An 18,170-nucleotide genomic window follows, 5' to 3' on the forward strand; every position below is an offset into this window, starting at 1 on the left:
ATATTACTATCACACCATTTCTTTATCTTCTCAAGTTCCTGTGAAACCTGTCCAGAGAGTTGCTGTAGGTTTTCACCCGATGCCCATATGGTAGTGTCATCAGCAAATAAAACCACTTTCACTAAATCAGAAACCTTGCATATATCGTTAATGTATAATATAAATAATTTAGGTCCCAAAACAGAACCCTGAGGCACTCCACATACAATGTCCAGCTCACTCGATTGGTATTCACCCAACTTCACAAATTGACGCCTCTGTGTCAAATAACTTCTAATCCATTTCAGAGCCATTCCTCTGATCCCATATTTTTCTAACTTGTCCATTAATAATTCATGATTGATTGTGTCAAATGCTTTTTTTAGGTTAATAAATATTCCTATCGTGTATTTCTTCTCATCCATAGCACTTGTAATGTCCTCCATCAAGTCGGATGAACCTGTGGTGCAGTGACAACTGCACCACAGGTTAATTCACAGAAATAATGAAAATGCTGGACTGTTTAAAAGGTTTATTTCTTGATGCATCTGACTTGGAATGAGAGCAAATCTAATAAATCTAATTAAGAAAGATATTTGGTATTTCAGATATTTAATCCCTCGTGCTTCCATTCTGACTGAATTCATTGAATGGAAAACTAGCAATAACGGATTTGTTCTCCCACTGATGAAAAATATATTGTGTAAAGATTATATTCTTTTTCTTTTAAAGGTTCCAAAATTTTACTAAGAATAATTTCATTTTTTTAAAGAGAAGAATGATGACATTACTATCAACTTGGGTGTTTTAACTGTAAATGTAAGCCGAAGCAGCCATTATTCACTTTTCTAAGTCCATCTGATTATTAAACATGACAGTGATCATTTTTATTTTGCTTTGTAATTACCACCACATGGCGCCAGTGTCATGTTTAGTGTTTAGCAAGTCACATTATGATGACTCTACATTGACATAAATGCAATATAAGATGACATTTAATGATAGACTGGAGGGTTAGGGTATCCTAACACTATGATACTGCAGTGCATATACAGTATGCATTTACTATATAAAACACAACAGTGAACATAGAAAGAGTGAAGCACTTTTGATACTAAAAATACAAACAAACTATATACTGATGTTTGCTCTGTGTCTATCAGTCTGGCAGCTCTGCCACTGCAAACATCAAAACCAGCTTGACCTTTTCTCTGTTCCTGATCTTTCCCACTGTAACCTGTATATCTTACATCCATCAGCAGCAGATGCTGCTCCACTGTCAAATGGCCTACAAAGCAAATTGCACTACTTTAATCCTATGTGTAGCCAGCATTAAAAATTGGATTGAGATGGATAAGATTAGATTATGTAAACGTGTCATTTAGGCTTTAACATAATCTCCTTTTACTCCCAGCAAGCATCAAGCCTCCCAGTAGATGACGGATACACTTTGAATAGAAGTTGTCTTATTTATGTCCTCTTCTTTTTGGATTTGATCCTTTTTTTATTATGAATATTGCACATTTTCTTTCCGTGGGGATTATGCAGTTTCACACTGGGAAAACCTTTGGGGTGTTCTTACAGGAAACATTTTTGGCTATATGGCCTTAGTACAAGATCACTGTCTGAAGCTGGTGGCTTTTACACTGAATTCTGTTCCTTTGTGGCTAGAAATTTGATTCATATCAAGCACAGCTACATCACCTGTAACCAAATTAAACTGAGTGCTTTTAGGAAGTTGCTATCTCTGCATTAGAGGGCAGTTGGCGCTGTTGGCCAATGTGTCTAACTGCAGTAGTGTGTTCATTTTTAAGTAGGTCTGCTATATAAAAGATGTTGTTTAGAAGCACACAAATCCTAAAATTGAAGTAAATACTAATATGTTAAATAAATTAATTACAGCTGAAAAGATTTAATTCAGTTCAATTCAATTAATTTCAATTCAATTTTTATTTGTATAGCTCCAAATCAACAAAAGTTATCTCAGGACTGTTATGAGTTGGTCTTAGTACCTGTGTTCGCGCTTTATTTTGGTATTATTTCCTGTTCCGCTTCACCTCTCCTGCCCCAGCTTCACCACAGTTTCCAATCAGCAGTGACTAGCTCTACCTGTTGCTAGTTATTCCCCAGTCCTTCACCCATACAGTATATACTCTGTCCTTTTCTCCTCAGTCAGTGCTGGTCCGTTCACTCTGTTGGCTCACGTTGTCCTGTGTGAGTAATCTCCAGTCATGCACCAGTTCCCCTCACCAAGATCCAGCGCTTTTATATTTACCTGTGCTCCACGCCACTGCCGGGCCAGCACCTATACCTCTCACTCATCTACCTGTCCCCCTCGATTACAACTTGCCTTCACTTGCTGCCATCTGGTCACCTCCAGTCCTGCAACCTCCACTCACCCGGGCCTCTCACCCCCACCTGGATATGCCAGCTCCAGCAAAATTTCCACTCAGCTTCCCTTCTGCCAGCAATGCCGATCCAACATCAGGTGATTCATAAGTATACATGGTATTAGAATGTCTTAGTTACAGAAATAGGTTTCGGTATTAAGTACATATTTAAGGGTATAGAATGATCCTTGTCATGGTCAAAACAAACAATGTTATGTGGACTGATGTTTGGAAGCAGGAAATAAACAGCAGTTTCCTATTTTAAAGTCTCATGTTTTGTAGACCTATTCATTCAGCCAGAACTCCTACATGGGCTATGTTGCTCTGTAACAATGTCACCTGACTACCTTTGCTTTGTTCAAGTTATTACAGCCACTAGTGGACACTGGCACTTTAACATAAATATTCCATTTGCATTTGCTAAAAAGACTGATGCTGTCTCACAGAACCACTAGATGTCACTTAAAAAATAATCATAGGAGGAACCATCGAGTCCGTTCTCTGCTCATCCATCACTGTCTGGTTTGGCTCAGCAACCTAACAGGACAAGTACAGACTTCAGCGGACAGTCAGGACTGCAGAAAAGGTAATTGGTGTGAACCTGCCCTCCATGGAGGACCTGTACACCTCATGGGTCAAAGGGAGGGCAGAGAAGATTTCTGCAGACCCCTCACACCTTGGACACAAACTGTTTGAACTCCCCCCCTCTGGACAGAGCTACAGGTCACTGTGCACCAAGACAACCAGGCACAAGGACAGTTTCTTCCCTGACCTGTAGTGGCCATATAGGCACATGAACTTATATACTGAAAAACTCAAAAATGTGATTCATTTTGCCTAGTAATTTGTACGTATTCTGGGTCAACCTAGTTGCCTCTGATGCATCTGTCTGCCAGACAGACTCCTTCTCTAACTTTTTAAATTTCATTTGAAAACATATCATTGCTGTCTGGCTTTTCCTGACTAACAGTGGTTATAGCCTTATTGTGGTAATGTCGGTTATTTTATGTATCTGTTTATTTTTTTTGTCTTATCATGTTTGTTTTTATGTTTATCTTTATGTGTTTATGTTGTTTTTTAATTATTCTTGTACAACACTGGTCAGTGGCTGTTGCTTTTAAATGTCCTAGATAAAAATCTTAAAAGATTGTGGCTTGGGTTTAAATGCTTACCTTAAAAAACAATGTTTTGAATGTTTTGCCATTTTACATTTTGTAGTGAACATAAAAATATAATGTTGACAGTATTAATACAGTCTAATACAACAGTCTTGTAATAAATCCTCATTCATGAAGGTGTTATCATTCAGTTTTTGTTGAAATTGTTGTAGAGTGGTGTTGATTCAACTGTGTGGTGAAACACCTGTCATTTGTTATATTGAGGTGTACAGTACATAATAAACTGGTGCCAGAGTTATATATCCATGTGTATAAGTGGATGCGAGTTCTTCCTACACCATGCTAGTTGATTAAAGAGCTGCTTACATTCCCATGGCAGATCTTAAGCAGTTATTAGAGGCCCCAGCAGCTTTATATAGGGTCCTGTTAAAGTGGCCTGTAATGCAGTCAGCATACAGTAAGACAAAATCTCTCTATCTCTCTACCCCCTCACATGCACAGATACACTTGCCACATATCAGGCTGCTATTTGTTCTTCAGGCCGAGCCTGTGCTCTTGGGTATCAGCTTTATCCTTCAGCTCAATCTGGCCTGCATCTGCTGGGGAGGAATTACACTGATCTACTGTCACCCAGTACCCTCTCCACACTACACCCACCCCCACCACCATGCTGTTATAGCTGCAGAAATGCACTTCTCAGAAGTCACTGAATCACAATACATATGTATGTAACAAGGTGGTAACAAAGCCCTGAAAACTAAAGCATTTACTGCAGCAACCCTGCTGTAGAAGTCAGTTTTGGGCAGCAGGGGATGTAGTTTCCCCATCGTGGGGAGTGTCCTTTAAGATGAAGAAGAAAGGACTGCTGGGCAAATACAAGGAAGTATGACCAAAAGCCCGGGTTAACTGAGAAAGGGTTTGTGATTGTCAGCAGTGAGATAAAGTATGAATAATCTTATGTAATTTAAGAACTTTCTGATCAAATATCACAATGTCCTATTAAACTGATGTATGAATGCATAGAAATCCATATTTTGTGTCATTGTGGGTCCAGTATTACAGATGCAGCTGGATTTAAAATGCTGCATGTGGGCCATCTAGGCTTGTCATTTGCAAATTAGGTGCCACTGCCATATTTTGCTCCAGTATTTTGCTGCCATATTTATTGCTACAAATCTGGAGTGGGCTTTCTCCTTTTCTTTTAGTGAGTACAATACAATACAGCAGTGGTGAAGAGTGGCCTGCCTGTAGATCCTTTGGAGCCGAGATAGCTACATCTGACAATGTAGAAGACTAAGGAGCTCTCTGGAGCATGCTGGTGCCTTGGACGTAGTGTGGAAGAATGACTACCTGACAACGAGGGACCAGTTCTGGAGGGTGAAGAGGACGATGCCCGAGGTTGTTGACGGATGTAGAGACTACAGGCTGGTGTGGCCATCACTCAGGAGCATCGATTGAACTCTTTCTATGACAAGTATTTTCTTTTCCTGTGACCTATAGACTATGTGTTGAATTAAGACTGAAATACTTTGTTGGTGTAAAGATAACCATGTCACACCCACAGTGATAATAACATAGTAGCAGATGAAAAAGAAAGGGGGAATAGCCCAAACAATGGGTCTGAGGATGAATCAGAACAAGTTGATGTGCAAAGACAGACAAGGGAATAAGCTAAAAAGCAACAAGATGTCATGATGACTGTATCCTCATTGAGCACTGTATCTACTAGATCATATTCATGTGCCAAGGGAGTATCACATTGTGTCATTTAGTGGGGATATTGATAAGAATAAAAGCTCTGTGGCTGAATTCATTGAAAAGGTTGAACGAGTTCTTTCTGCCAGGAACCAGTCCCTGCTTGAGCAATTAGGGGAGGCACGTTTATACCAAGATGAGGGAACAGAACTGACGAGTGATTTATTTAGATACCTTAGGGAGACATTTGGAAATAAATGCAGTGCCTCCCAGTTGCTACTGGACTTCTTCTGCTGTAAACAAAAAGTGGATGAGGACATATAGGATTCTTCAATCTTCTTGTCACAAGTTTTAAAGAGTCCATGGCATGCATTTCCTTGTTTTATGACTTATCTACAAGGGAACAAAGGTGAATTATCATCTTAGAAGTGACCTAAAGCTAAAAAAAATTAGGTGTACATGTGTTCTAGTATTTCTATGCAGAAGCAAATTGACTTATACAAATCTCGAAAACTCTCGCTTGCAAGACTTTTTTTCTAACAAAATCAAGTATTACATCCATCCATCCATCCATCCATTTTAAATCCAGCTGCATCTGTAATACTGGACCCACAATGACACAAAATATGGATTTCTATGCATGTGTAGCAATATTCTTATTTTGCTTGATGTTATTGTTGTGAAGAAAAAATATTTTGAATTGAATTTTTCAAATTTATTTTATTGAGGGAAAAGTTGTTGCAGTCTGTTCAAATTTATATTTCTGGTTAAACCATTGTCAGTTATAGACTGTTCAATAAATGTTAATCCTGTTTGGCCCACAACTTAGACTGTGGTTTAATTTTCAGCCCCTTGTGTGATTGAGTTTGACACCCATGCTGTACAGCAACTGGCTGTTTTACCTGACTGGGTCTAACCTACAAGCAGCCGGCCAATGAAGCCCCCGACGGTGGTTAATGATCAGCTCATCAACGCTGGATTCCCCCAGAGCACAATACCTGCTTGTTTTGACTGCTTGAGGCCAGTGTGTCTGCAGCAGGTCACTCTGATAGAAGTTCATGAGGAGGCTTACAGTACTTGTGGGCTAAAGAAGAGTTGGCACCAAGTGTTAAAAGGGGCTAAGAGTAAAGTGAAATGCTGCAGTCATATGACCACTGATGCACAGTAGCACTTTAACCTCTAAGGAGAAGCCATTGTCACTTGAAGATATCATTCAGGTCCTCACAGAATGAGAGAAAGTTAGCACTACAGGACAAGCTAGTGAGAAGTCTGTGTCACTGGATGATGCAAGGAAAGTTCTTGCTGAACAAGGGAAAGTTATTACTGAACTGACAAAGGCAGTGAAGGATTCAGTTACTTGGGACCAAACTTCTAGCACCCCAGTAGCTAGCAAACAAAAAAATCACCAAAGTTCACAGCTGATGGAAAACCAATATGCTTTAGATGTCAAACTAAAGGTCATGTTCCAAAGCAGTGCCCACAGAACAGGCATAAAGATACAGAAAAAGCCCCTCCTTCCAGTCAGCTGGGAAACAGGAGCCTCTGGTTGCAGTGAGTTGGGCAATACAATGTTAGACACACAAATCTGAACCAACTAGAGAGCAAGTGATTAAATGTGCCATCAGCAACTGCCCAGCAGTAGATCTTAAGCTAAGCAATGTACCAGCTTCCTGTTTACTGTAAACAGGTCAGTACTGTTTCAGATAAGTTTTTAGAAAGCATCTGTTTGGCTACTTCTAGTTGACTCAAGTTAACTTCTGCCAATGGCCTTGAAATCCCCTGCCAAGTTTATCTTGAACTGGAAGTTGAGACATTGGGCCTAAAAATTCTAGACTGTGAGTTTCTTGTTTTGAAAGGCTCTGATAAAGCTGCCATAACAGAACACTGTCATTGGCATGAATGTCATTTACAGGTGTCAACAACTAGTCACTAGTCACAGTTTGATGCAGTGTTGGGAGGAACCTTGGATTTGGGGTGGAGAACTGCATTCCAGCAAATACAGACTTGTACAGTGGAGAAGAAGACCATGGCCAGTGTTTCAAAAATAGCCAAACTTGTGAAGTTACGTTTTATTGCATCTCTGCAGACATGGACCAGGTCTTTGTTGATTGGAAATATAAACAGTTTGACAGGAAAGTGCAGTCTATCCTAGACAAACTTGACATACTGTAGGAGGCACTGAGGAAGAGCAAGCTGCTCTGTGTGCCCTCCTGGCATGGTATGTATATTGATGTTCTCACAGATGATGATGATGATGATCTTGGTTTTACTGAAGAGGTGACACATGAAATCAAACTGGTTGATGATGTACCTGCCACACAGCCCTATTGGCACACCCCACCTAACCAATACATAGAACTACAAGAACTCATTTCAAAGCTACTGACAAAGGGCCTCTTCCAAGAGAGTGAGGTAAAATGCTTCTCCTGTGGTTCTAGTCCGCAAGGGTGATGGCAGCATATATCTGTGTAGACTACCAAAAGCTAGCCTGAAAACCAAGCAACATGCATTCCCCTACCCCATATCGATGAGACTTTTGATGTGTTGAAAGATGACAGATTTCTACTATCAATCTAGCAAGTGACCACCACCACTGTTAGATGAGCGGGACAGACATAAGACTTCTTTCATAACACCTTTTGGTCTTTTTGAGTATGTGCACATGCCTATGGGTGTATGCAAAAGACCTGCGACCTTTCAAAGGTTAATGCAAGCTACCATGAATTACCTGATCTTTGAGATAATGATAGTATATCTAGATGGCATTTTGGCGTACTCACTGTTTTTTCATTCCCACTTAAAAATGCTTGACAGAGTGTTCCACATCTTAAGCAAACTGGGCTTAAGGTTAACAGTGTAAAATGCCATTTTCTTCAGAAACAGGTCAGGTTTTTGGGGTGCCAAATCTTTGCAACAGATCCCTCTAATGTGTCAGTTGTTAAACAATGGCCTGTAGGATATCTTGATAAACTTGGGAATTCCACAATGGCAACCGGTCCAGGTCCAGAGGCAGCAAAGCAGCCCCAAATCATGATGCTCCCTCCACCATACTGTTGGGATAATGTTTTCATGTTGGTACAAGGTTCTCTTTTTACACCATGCATAGTGCTGTGTGTTCTTCCCAAACAATTCTACCTTCATTTCTTCTGTCCACAGAATATTTTCCCAGTAGTGTTTTGGAGTGTCAAGGTTGTTTCTGGCAAACTTCAGGCATGCTGCAATGGAGTCCTGCCAGGGATACCATGCCTATTCAAAATTCTACATATGGTTGACTTATGAACAGACATGTTAACCAACTCCAGTGAGTCCTTCAAGTCTTTAGCTGTTACTCTAGGATTATTTTTTTACCTCATTGAGTGTTCTGTGTTGTGCCTTTGGAGTGATCTTGGCTGGGCACCCACTTCTATGGAGAGTAGCCACAGTACCAAATGGTTTCTGTTTATAGACAGTATGTCTAATTATGGACTGATGAATATCTAAAGTCTTTGAGATGACTCTGTAACCCTTTCCAGCTACATGCAAATCAACAACTCTTTTTTTGCAATCCAGTGCTCACGTCAGCTAAAGCTGCTTGTGAATAGCACACTGACACTGTCTCAGTGGTTTTATATGTCAAGGTAGTTCTAAACCACACATCCATTCTTGATTGGACTCCAGGTTTGCTAACCCTGGTGCACCCTGGTGTTACCATTACTTCTTCCACCATCACATTGTATGTTTAATGGGTGTGTTCAATAAAAACATGAAAGATCACAACTGTTTGTGATTTATCAGCTTAGAAATATTGTGCTTGTTGATATTTGTGACTTTGGTGAAGATCAGATCACATTTCATGACCAATTAATGCAGAAAACCAGGAAACTGCAAACAGTGCCATTACTTTTTCTTGTGACTGTATACAGTATGTAGCTTAGCTTAGAAGTACCTCAGTGTCTTAAAGTATTCTATTTTACAGATTATTGTTATAATAAAGTCAATAAAGAGAATACATAAGAAGTAATAAGATCATATAATCCTAAAGAAAATCCTCAATAAAAATACTGTAATTGGAGCACAAAACCAAATTATACTTTACAATAAGCAATAGAGTAACTGTCTTAAATATATGTTTCTGACACTATCTGAAGTAACTAAAGACAGTGCCTACTTACACACAGCACATGTGCAACTACAATGTCATATTGCAATTAAATATAAAAAAGAAGCCCCCATATTCTGAAAAATGGCAACATAGTCAAAATCCTTATTTGCTCTCAAATATATTTTTGCTGTCATGACAACATAAGGATTTATTTTACATAAGAAATGGTCCATAAATATGATGACAGCAATGCTAATTAGTAAGAAATTTCACTGAATCGTGCTGCATAATTTTTAAAGAAAAGGCAGAAAGATCAAATTAATAGTGGTATGTGCTGTCTTGTTAAGAAAAAAAATTGAAAGTGTTTTTTTATTGTGACAGAATTTATCATTTTGACACCAGTCCTCATGGAGTCATCTGAGATTGGTAGGATTGAGGTTACCTTTGAGGAGCTTTTCTTTCAGCTCACTATGAGCTGGGGATAAATACATCCACACTTTCTCTCTTTGTCTCAAGCTGCTAATCCACCAGCAGCTCAGCCATTTAGTAGCAGCACAGGACCTCTCAACATGAAGAGCAGCATGCTGTGAGGCAGCGGAGGGGAGGGCACAATGTGTGTGCGTGTGTGTGTGTGTGTGTTGGGGGGGGGTTAGTAGTTGAACAGCTGCTTGTGGAACAAGACTCCACACACACATAGGCTCTGTCTCTCTCTCTCACACACACACACACACACACACACACACACACACATGAACAATCCCCATATGGCAAGAGACCAGATGAAAAAACCTCAGCCAGGGTCACAGTGGGTACTGACTGATCTGCTTTCAGGAGTCCACTCACCAGAGGATTAAGATCACTCTGTTTATATGTTTGTTTGTATAACAGTTTTTTTAGATATTTGTATTAAGTATTCATCTGTTTGCCACAAAGATCAAACAAAAAAGAAAGCACAGTCATGATTTATTACAGTTTGGATCTTTTGTTTATAGTTTTGGTCATTCTTGTTATCAATTATAATAACTCTGTAGTCACCACAGTAATTGCTGAGATTTACAAAGACAGCCATGTCACTGCAACAAAGTCCAATAGGTCAAGAAATATGAGCAGTCAGAGAGACCAAGAGTTTATCTAGATAATCTAAACCACTTTATGTGGAAGTCACAGCGAAAGTGAGTGCACCTGAAATGTTATTAATAATCCCTCAGTGTACAGGAAAACTGTGTGAACACAACTACAGTAAGTACAGTAGGTCAAAGCAGAAGCAGTATGTGGGTCTATAAACTGTGATGGATGTTGATGGCAACTATTTGGGTACTAATTGTATTGTTCATCTTAATTCACACTTCAACCACAAAACAATCTGCTGATCTGACCTTAGATTTAATTGTGTTTCAGTTATACGGAATTTTTCACATATGTTGACAAGAATTCAATTCTGCTAGTATATCTAGTGCTTCTGACTGGGAGGAAACAAAATGTCACAATAGCCATATGCATCATTTAAAAACTGGTCTCATGCCACTCAGAAATGTTTTCCTGGCATCAGTTTTCAGTTGGATTGTGTTTTATACTTTAGAATTTTGAAGAGCACGTAATGTTATTATTATTAGCACTGAGGTGGTGAACAATTTACTTTAAATTCCTGTCATTATGCCACTTTGCTGTTATCACTGTAAAAAAAAATCTATCTTTTGTGTGTAAGCAGGATCTTTGTTCACGCATACACATGTAACAGGATACTGCCGGGATAAGATGTGTGATTCCTATTTTACCCAGTGCAAGCCTTGGTGTTATCCATAGAGATCCCAAACAAGCTACTCAGATTAATAACAACCTGTCAGTGTGACCAGATCCTGGATTTATTGGATGGAGGCATAGCAGAGATGTTGCCTGTGGGCAGCAGTGCACTGGGAGCACTGCCATTACTTTGAAGTCGATCTTGCACAGAGATTAGCCCTGGAAAATGACCAGCAACCAACAGCGACACATCCCACCGCTGCCTCAGTTGTGACAGACAGATTTCTCCTGTGATTAATCACTGCCTGTTAGCTGCTTGAATGGTCTGACAAACAGGCCCTGTGTGTCTGTCTGCAGGAAACTGTATATAGATTCTATCTGTAATCATGAGAGCTACATACAGCATCCCTCTGAGACACTGGGCAGCTACACATATTTTTAGTCTGAAGTTGCTTATGGACTATATTTTGTAGCAATATACAGTATAATTAAATATAATAATTTACATGACAAAGTCTTTCTACCAGAGCTGGAGCATACTGTATGTAGCACCAAAGGAAAAAAATCTTCAGTTGAAACAAAAGCCATTTTTGTTGTGCATGAGCTCCCCAAGGCAGAGTGACACCCCACGTATTGAGTATGAGAGCAAGTCCAACCCAAGTGCCGGGCAGAACAGTGAGAACAAAAGTTCTGCAAAACCCTATTACTTTAAAAGACAAACTTTTTTACTTATCATGTCCACAAATTTGAAATTCTCACTGTCAGCAATATTTGTGCTTGGCAACTGTAGTATGTGTTTATGATTGTAGAAAGCAAGTATAACAGTAATTGAAGGCCTGTGACAAGATGCAAACTCCACCTTCCTGCATGAAGCCACTAAATAAATGATGACATCTGGAATGATCAAATATAAATGTAACTCCTAGGCTGGGGAACTCTGGGGTGTGTGGGATGCATGTTATTAAATTAATTTCACTGCAAAGACAAAAAAAAACACTAATTAATTCATTAATTCTTATTAACATTAAGTTACAACCATCCTGCAAGCCAAGTCAAGGCTATAAGGCTCATGTCATTACACTCCACAGTACTTAACTATTGGACTTAAAGTACTTATTTATTTTTATGATTGTTCATTATCACTACTAATTTGTGAATTGTCATTTGCTCCTTTATTATAATTATTGTTATATGTAAATGTATATCAAGAAGGAAGCAGGTGAAGGATTAGGATGCAGTGACACTGAACAGAGGGATCCTGAATGGTCCAGCCCAGTTTGAGAAGTTTGGTGTGACATGCAAGGAAACCAGAGCCCTCCTAAGGGCGTGTGTGTGCCCCAGGGCAGGGACACTGTGAAACACTGACTCTTCAAAACAAGGTAAAAAGAAAAACAGGAGGCAGACCACACTAGTCCTTCCAATATAACAGTCTCTTTCTGGGTTATTCTCACCTATCATGCCAGGATCAGACAAAGCCACATTAGCCCTAAAATGACCCAACGTGACAGACATGGAATGTGAGGATGACTTCTACCACATGTTCCAGGTTAAAAGCACCAATCTCGCTTTGACTGTAACCATAGAGGAGACTGAAATAAATGTTTCATTACAATTCAATGCACCTTTCACCATGTGACAATCACTCTCAGGCCAGGAGCATTAATATAAATTAATCACACCTGTGGGCGTGACTTCACACATTTACCAATGCAGCTGACCCACACAGTCCTTCTACTGACAGGGAAGGAAAAGACACACTGGAGTTCACCTTCACTGCTCAGTGGCCATGAATGATTCTAGCTTTGCATCCATTCAGTAACCCTTCTTATATACAGAAACATTTGGTGCTGGTGTTGTGAAATAAAACAGTGAAGTCAGTCTCTGGCACTTTGCTGATCACCATACAGTAAGCTTTGATTGATAGTCTGCCATGCCTCTTAGTGAAGTCATGGCAGGAATTTGTGATTGTAATGACCTAATCTCACCCAGTAACTATGTCAAAAGACAAAAGTATCCTGTAGTCCAGTCCCAGCATTAAGGACCAGTAAGATTATGGTGTATCCTGTGTGCAAATGGAATGTTTGGACTGAAGGTGATTCTGCAGCAATGTTCAGAGAGTCAGTATGTCATTAGGATGCATCCAATGAGAACACTGAATAGGCAACCCAAGCCACCCATGTTAAATATAGATGATCATGGTGTATTGGTTAAGGGGAAGTTTTGACTTGACAGTGGTATTAAAACAAAGGTTAAGGCTCTCCATTGTCTCCACTATCTTGAGTTGTAGAATCCCTTCACTCTGGTTACTCAGTAATATCATACTGACAGTCTTCCACTGAAATATAGAAACCCACTCTTTATTTCTCTATAACCAAGAAAAAGATCCTTCAACAGTGGAAGTCTAAAAAAGTCATTGCATATCAATCATCACAATAGAGAAAAACATCCACCCACAAGAACAATTCAACTTTTAACTAAATTTGGAGCCCATTCATCTCAACCCTGCGGCTGAGGCCACGCATGTCTCTGCACATCCATAACAACACACCAAGCTATTATTATTATTATAAAATGTATGTTTGTTACTCACACTATTTCAATCACTTATTTAACTCATCTGCAATATATAAATATTCCCTGCAAACACTTACACATAGAGCTGTTAGCAACAGTTGTTGCTGCTGTTGCTGTTGCTAATCTGTATTTGGTAAGTATTATACCTACCATACACAACCATCAAACCTAACAAATCATCTTAGTCCAGACAATGACAATGCAAATGACAAATGAATTATACCACTGTCTCTATTTTGGTTTTTATCTGTTGACATCTCACATCTGCTACTATATATTGTGACCTATTATTATATTATGATCTCTTTATTATTGTTTTATTATTTTGTTATAACTGCATCCATTAATATCATGGCATTTATTATTATTATTATTGTTGTTTTTATTATACAGTACACATATACCTGTACGCATGAAACTATTCACATGTTAGTCACTGTAATATTATTATTAATCTATAACATTATGAGCATCTGTCTGCAAGATTTCATCTCCCTTACTTAAAAATATTATTCCCATTTATTTATTTATACATCCATTTATTTTACATCCTGTCCTTGGCAGGTGGGGTATATGAATCCGGGTCACTCGGGGATTCCCGGAGTGGACAGCATGGGGGAGGAAGGCCGGGTCATTGTTTCCCTCCTCTCAGCTACACACAGCGTTTCTCTACTGCAACCCCCTTAAAAACAAGCTCCCTCCTCAGAGTCTGGGAGCTGTTTAGCTGTTTCAGAATATCCCTGTCTATGTATTTATTTCATTATTTTTTTCTTTTTCCTCCCCTTATGTAGAAAAAGCCTGCAGCCCGATTATTTCGACACTGTATAAAATAAAACACACCCCCACCATACACCCCCACACATGACATAAACATCTTCTGTACACTCATTGTACATGCTTATATCCTTATGTTTTTCAAATAAATATACTGTTTCCATTGTTTTAGCTTGGATGTTAATGTTCTGTGTTTTGTGTTGCAATAAAAATATATAATAAAAAAGGGTCATGGCAGTTACTAAACTTATTCCTTTTTAGAAGTATTTTTCCCAGATTTCAAGACTTCCAGTTGTAAAGATATCTCATACTGGACCAGAGAGCAAAATAGACAGACTGATGATGGCCTGTTATCAGTGGGGCAAAGACACTGCTGAATTATTACTTACAAAAAAGAACCTAAATTATTAAGTGCATATATTAAATATTCAAAAAAATCCAGACATCACCAAGCAGTGTGGTCAGACCAGGACAGCGCTAGAAGTGTCAGCTGGACAGATCAATAATCACATCCACCCAGATGGAAAATTCACTCATGTCATATTCAGACAGAGCTTCAGACTGCCTTCACTAACTTGTCATTTCAATTTAATTTTATTCTGAAACTGACCGCCAATTATTCCCATGGTGAATGGGGAACATCAGTCACATATTCATGTATATGTACTGTTCAGCTTTAGAATTATGCTTCTGTATTTGCCCTCCATGAATGTGGCCTTACCTACACAAGCATATTGCAAAGACTGTCCTTTTCAGAAATGAAAAACCAAAAAAGCATTGGTCCTAGTCACAACATTATAAAACAACCACACCAGAGGACCGTGGTCAGTTCACTCAAATTACAAAGCAAAGAAACGGGTTGCTTATTCTGGACAACCTAGATGGTTTTTTTTTTGTGTGTGTGTGTATTTATGGTTCCCATGTCAAATTTACAATGGAAGTTCTGTATTGGGTTTTGATTAAACAAAGATCATTAGCTCTGTGGCTTTTAAATCTGTTTGGACTTACATAGAAGGCTGTCATTGTACTGCTTCAAAATACTGAGGACAAATCTTTGTTTCAGCAGCAGCAGATTTACTGCTTTCAGTTTCACCACCTTTCCATCATACTGCACCATTTGCTTGTTGTGTTTAAGAGTGATGATTGTGGAAAGAACCTTGATGTACTATGCTGTCAAAGTGACATCCAGTAAATCATTGTTGACCTTTACATATACCTATGTTTTAGCTAAAGCTTTTAGTAAAGTGGTGTAGTCCAAGGAGTAGAGGCTTGATTGATGCCAGTACTGAGACTTAAAAAGAGCTGGTCTGGACACAATACTGGAAACCTCTGGAACCTTTCCAACCAACTAGCTTACTGATGTGAGTAAAATGAAAGCTTAATTGGTCTTCAACTTGCTTCAAAGAGCCATACCTGGATATAGTTCTCTACATTTTATAGCTTAATGCTTTGGATTGTATTTTCTCCATCTTCCAGGAAACTTTTATTTTTGTTCATTTCTGTACAGTATGAAGCTGCAGAGGAATATTTATATTTATATTTATATTTATGGGTGGGTTTGATGGCTAAACACATCCATCACCCACTGTTACATGTGCATATATGTATATAAACATTTTGACCCAGTGAAGAACCAGTTGAGATCAAACTGTTGTCTGTTTAAATACATGTGTGTCTTGAAGACTCAGAGCCCTTCAAAGGGCTTTTTAATGGTTAAGACTGGGTTTTAGGGTTAAGGTTAGAATTAGGACTAGGGTTGGGCTGAGGTATTCAGTTGTAATGGTTAGGTATTAGGGTGAGAGGCTGGGAAATGCATTATGCCAGTGAATGTCCTCACAAAGATAGCTATGCAAACATGTGTGTACTGTATGTGTCTACAGTTCCCCTCCATTAGCCCAGAAGCTGCTGCAGGAGGAAACATTTCATTCTTAAAAAAACTACATAGAGGAGGACATTCAAAAGAGTGATGCCTCCAAGGGAAATGTTTGAAATCCACTCAAACATACTAGGGTACATTAGACAATAAACATGTGACAACCATCTCTGTTCCTTCACCTCAGTACACAGGTGCCAAGCCACTCTGAGGTATGTTGTGCTACTGCCCCCTTTTGGCTATAGCTGGAACTGCAACCCTTCCTGCAAAAATGAGAAATTTGTTGAACAAAACAGCATCCACATATTGTAGTTTCGGCAAATTCATGACACTTGGGTTCTCTAATTACTATTTTTATTAGTTTTCTCGCTTCAGTTAATCTAAAACCTTCAACATCAACAGCAGGACATGTCAAGTGAGGCACAGCCCATTCACAAAACACATCAATTAAATGAATAACTAATTGAGCATCTGGGCTCAGTAATGAGGACCACAAGCATTTGCAGGGGACCTGTGCTTTACCTGCTTAGTCCTGTTGGAAATGGAGTTTATTTGAAGTGTGTCTGTTGAAACAATGCTGTCAAGATGTTCCTAAAACGGGTTGATGTTCCTGAAGAGTATGTATATTTATCTACATGTATCATAAAGACCTTGTTCATTTTTTTACAGTAGCCTTCTTAGTCCATTTCATATCCTGCTCCTGTGCTGCTGCTGTAGCACTGTCGATATGAAAATGAGTCATTTATAATGAGTAAACTTGTATTGTTTGGCAATGTTGTTACTGTTGTTTTTTCTTTGATTATTGTTTGTGGTGGGGTTTGTATGAGAATGTGAACATAAAACATTATCAAAAAACATAACATTTCAGGTCCTGTTCCATCTTCAACAATAATTTTTCTGATTTCTGTGTTCTTTTTTGTGAGTTACCTAAGAATCTATTGTGAATTATATTTTATTGTATATTGTTTATCTATCTATCTATCTATCTATCTTGTGTTTGTTGTGTTTTAGTTGCCTACTTGTCTGGATTTTTTTATTTTTTAATGGATTGTCATTTTGCATTCTTAAATATATCTCTATATTTGTTAAGTATTGGACTTAGTATACAGTGACTGGGTCACATTTGACCTACACAGGTTTCTATTTGATGTCAATTACACATCAGATTGAACAAGGTAAGCTGAGTTTCTAAGCAACCAAATGCACAGATATTAGGAGGCTTTTAAGGGAATCACTCAGTTGTAGTGGTTTAGTAGCGAAACCACACACTGCATCAAACAGCAGAAGTCAATAAATGACTCACACCTGGAAAATGCATAAGGTCATGTGACCACTGGTTGATTAGGATCCAGTCCCACACAATGCTTTAAACCCTGTGGTCCTCCTTGAGGTACTGTACACACATTTGCAAATATGTGGACATGTGACACTGCAATAGTCGTGGGTGCAGAGCTATAATAGTGAGTGCTCAAACACCTCTGCAAGAAAGGACTAAACTGAATGTCGACTGGCTGTTGTTCCCTGATGGGAAATGCATAGCTGACAACGACTGGTCCTGAAGAATATTCACAAGACTACTACTGTTCTAAAAAATATACTCTGCCTTCGGTTTTGGAATGAGAAGCAGCAGGTTTTAAGATGTACACATCTACATGTACTTTAGATGTATCTGCCAGTGACGTGCGGTGAGGTTGACAGCTGGTGAGGCACTGACTCTTTTACAGTCAGATTTACAAATACAAATGAACTATTAACAAATTGTCTGTTAACAGACAATGCGTTATGTTTTATATCTCATATCAGCTTTCTTCACACAAACGTGACCCATATTTAATTTGAGGTTAAAATTTATTCCAGTTGAGCTTATTTCTAACTAGAAATAATAAAAGTTTATGGTCTTACCTTTACTTGTACACGAAATCCATTTGTCAGCTGGTATGTATTAC

At 38.8% G+C, this 18,170-nt stretch overlaps 1 long non-coding RNA gene across 1 annotated transcript in view; it reads left to right on the plus strand.

The window, feature by feature from the left end:
* The window catches only part of LOC109959647 (uncharacterized), a 12,526-nt gene extending 9,588 nt beyond the window's left edge, over positions 1 to 2,938 (plus strand). Inside the window, exons 3-4 of the long non-coding RNA XR_002274865.1 lie at positions 2,152 to 2,467; positions 2,903 to 2,938. This is a non-coding gene — a long non-coding RNA (uncharacterized LOC109959647). The remainder of the gene's footprint in view (positions 1 to 2,151; positions 2,468 to 2,902) is intronic.
* Positions 2,939 to 18,170: the final 15,232 nt, after the last annotated feature.

This window comes from Monopterus albus, unplaced genomic scaffold (genome assembly GCF_001952655.1).
Source record: "Monopterus albus unplaced genomic scaffold, M_albus_1.0 scaffold40.1, whole genome shotgun sequence".
NCBI lineage: Eukaryota > Metazoa > Chordata > Actinopteri > Synbranchiformes > Synbranchidae > Monopterus > Monopterus albus.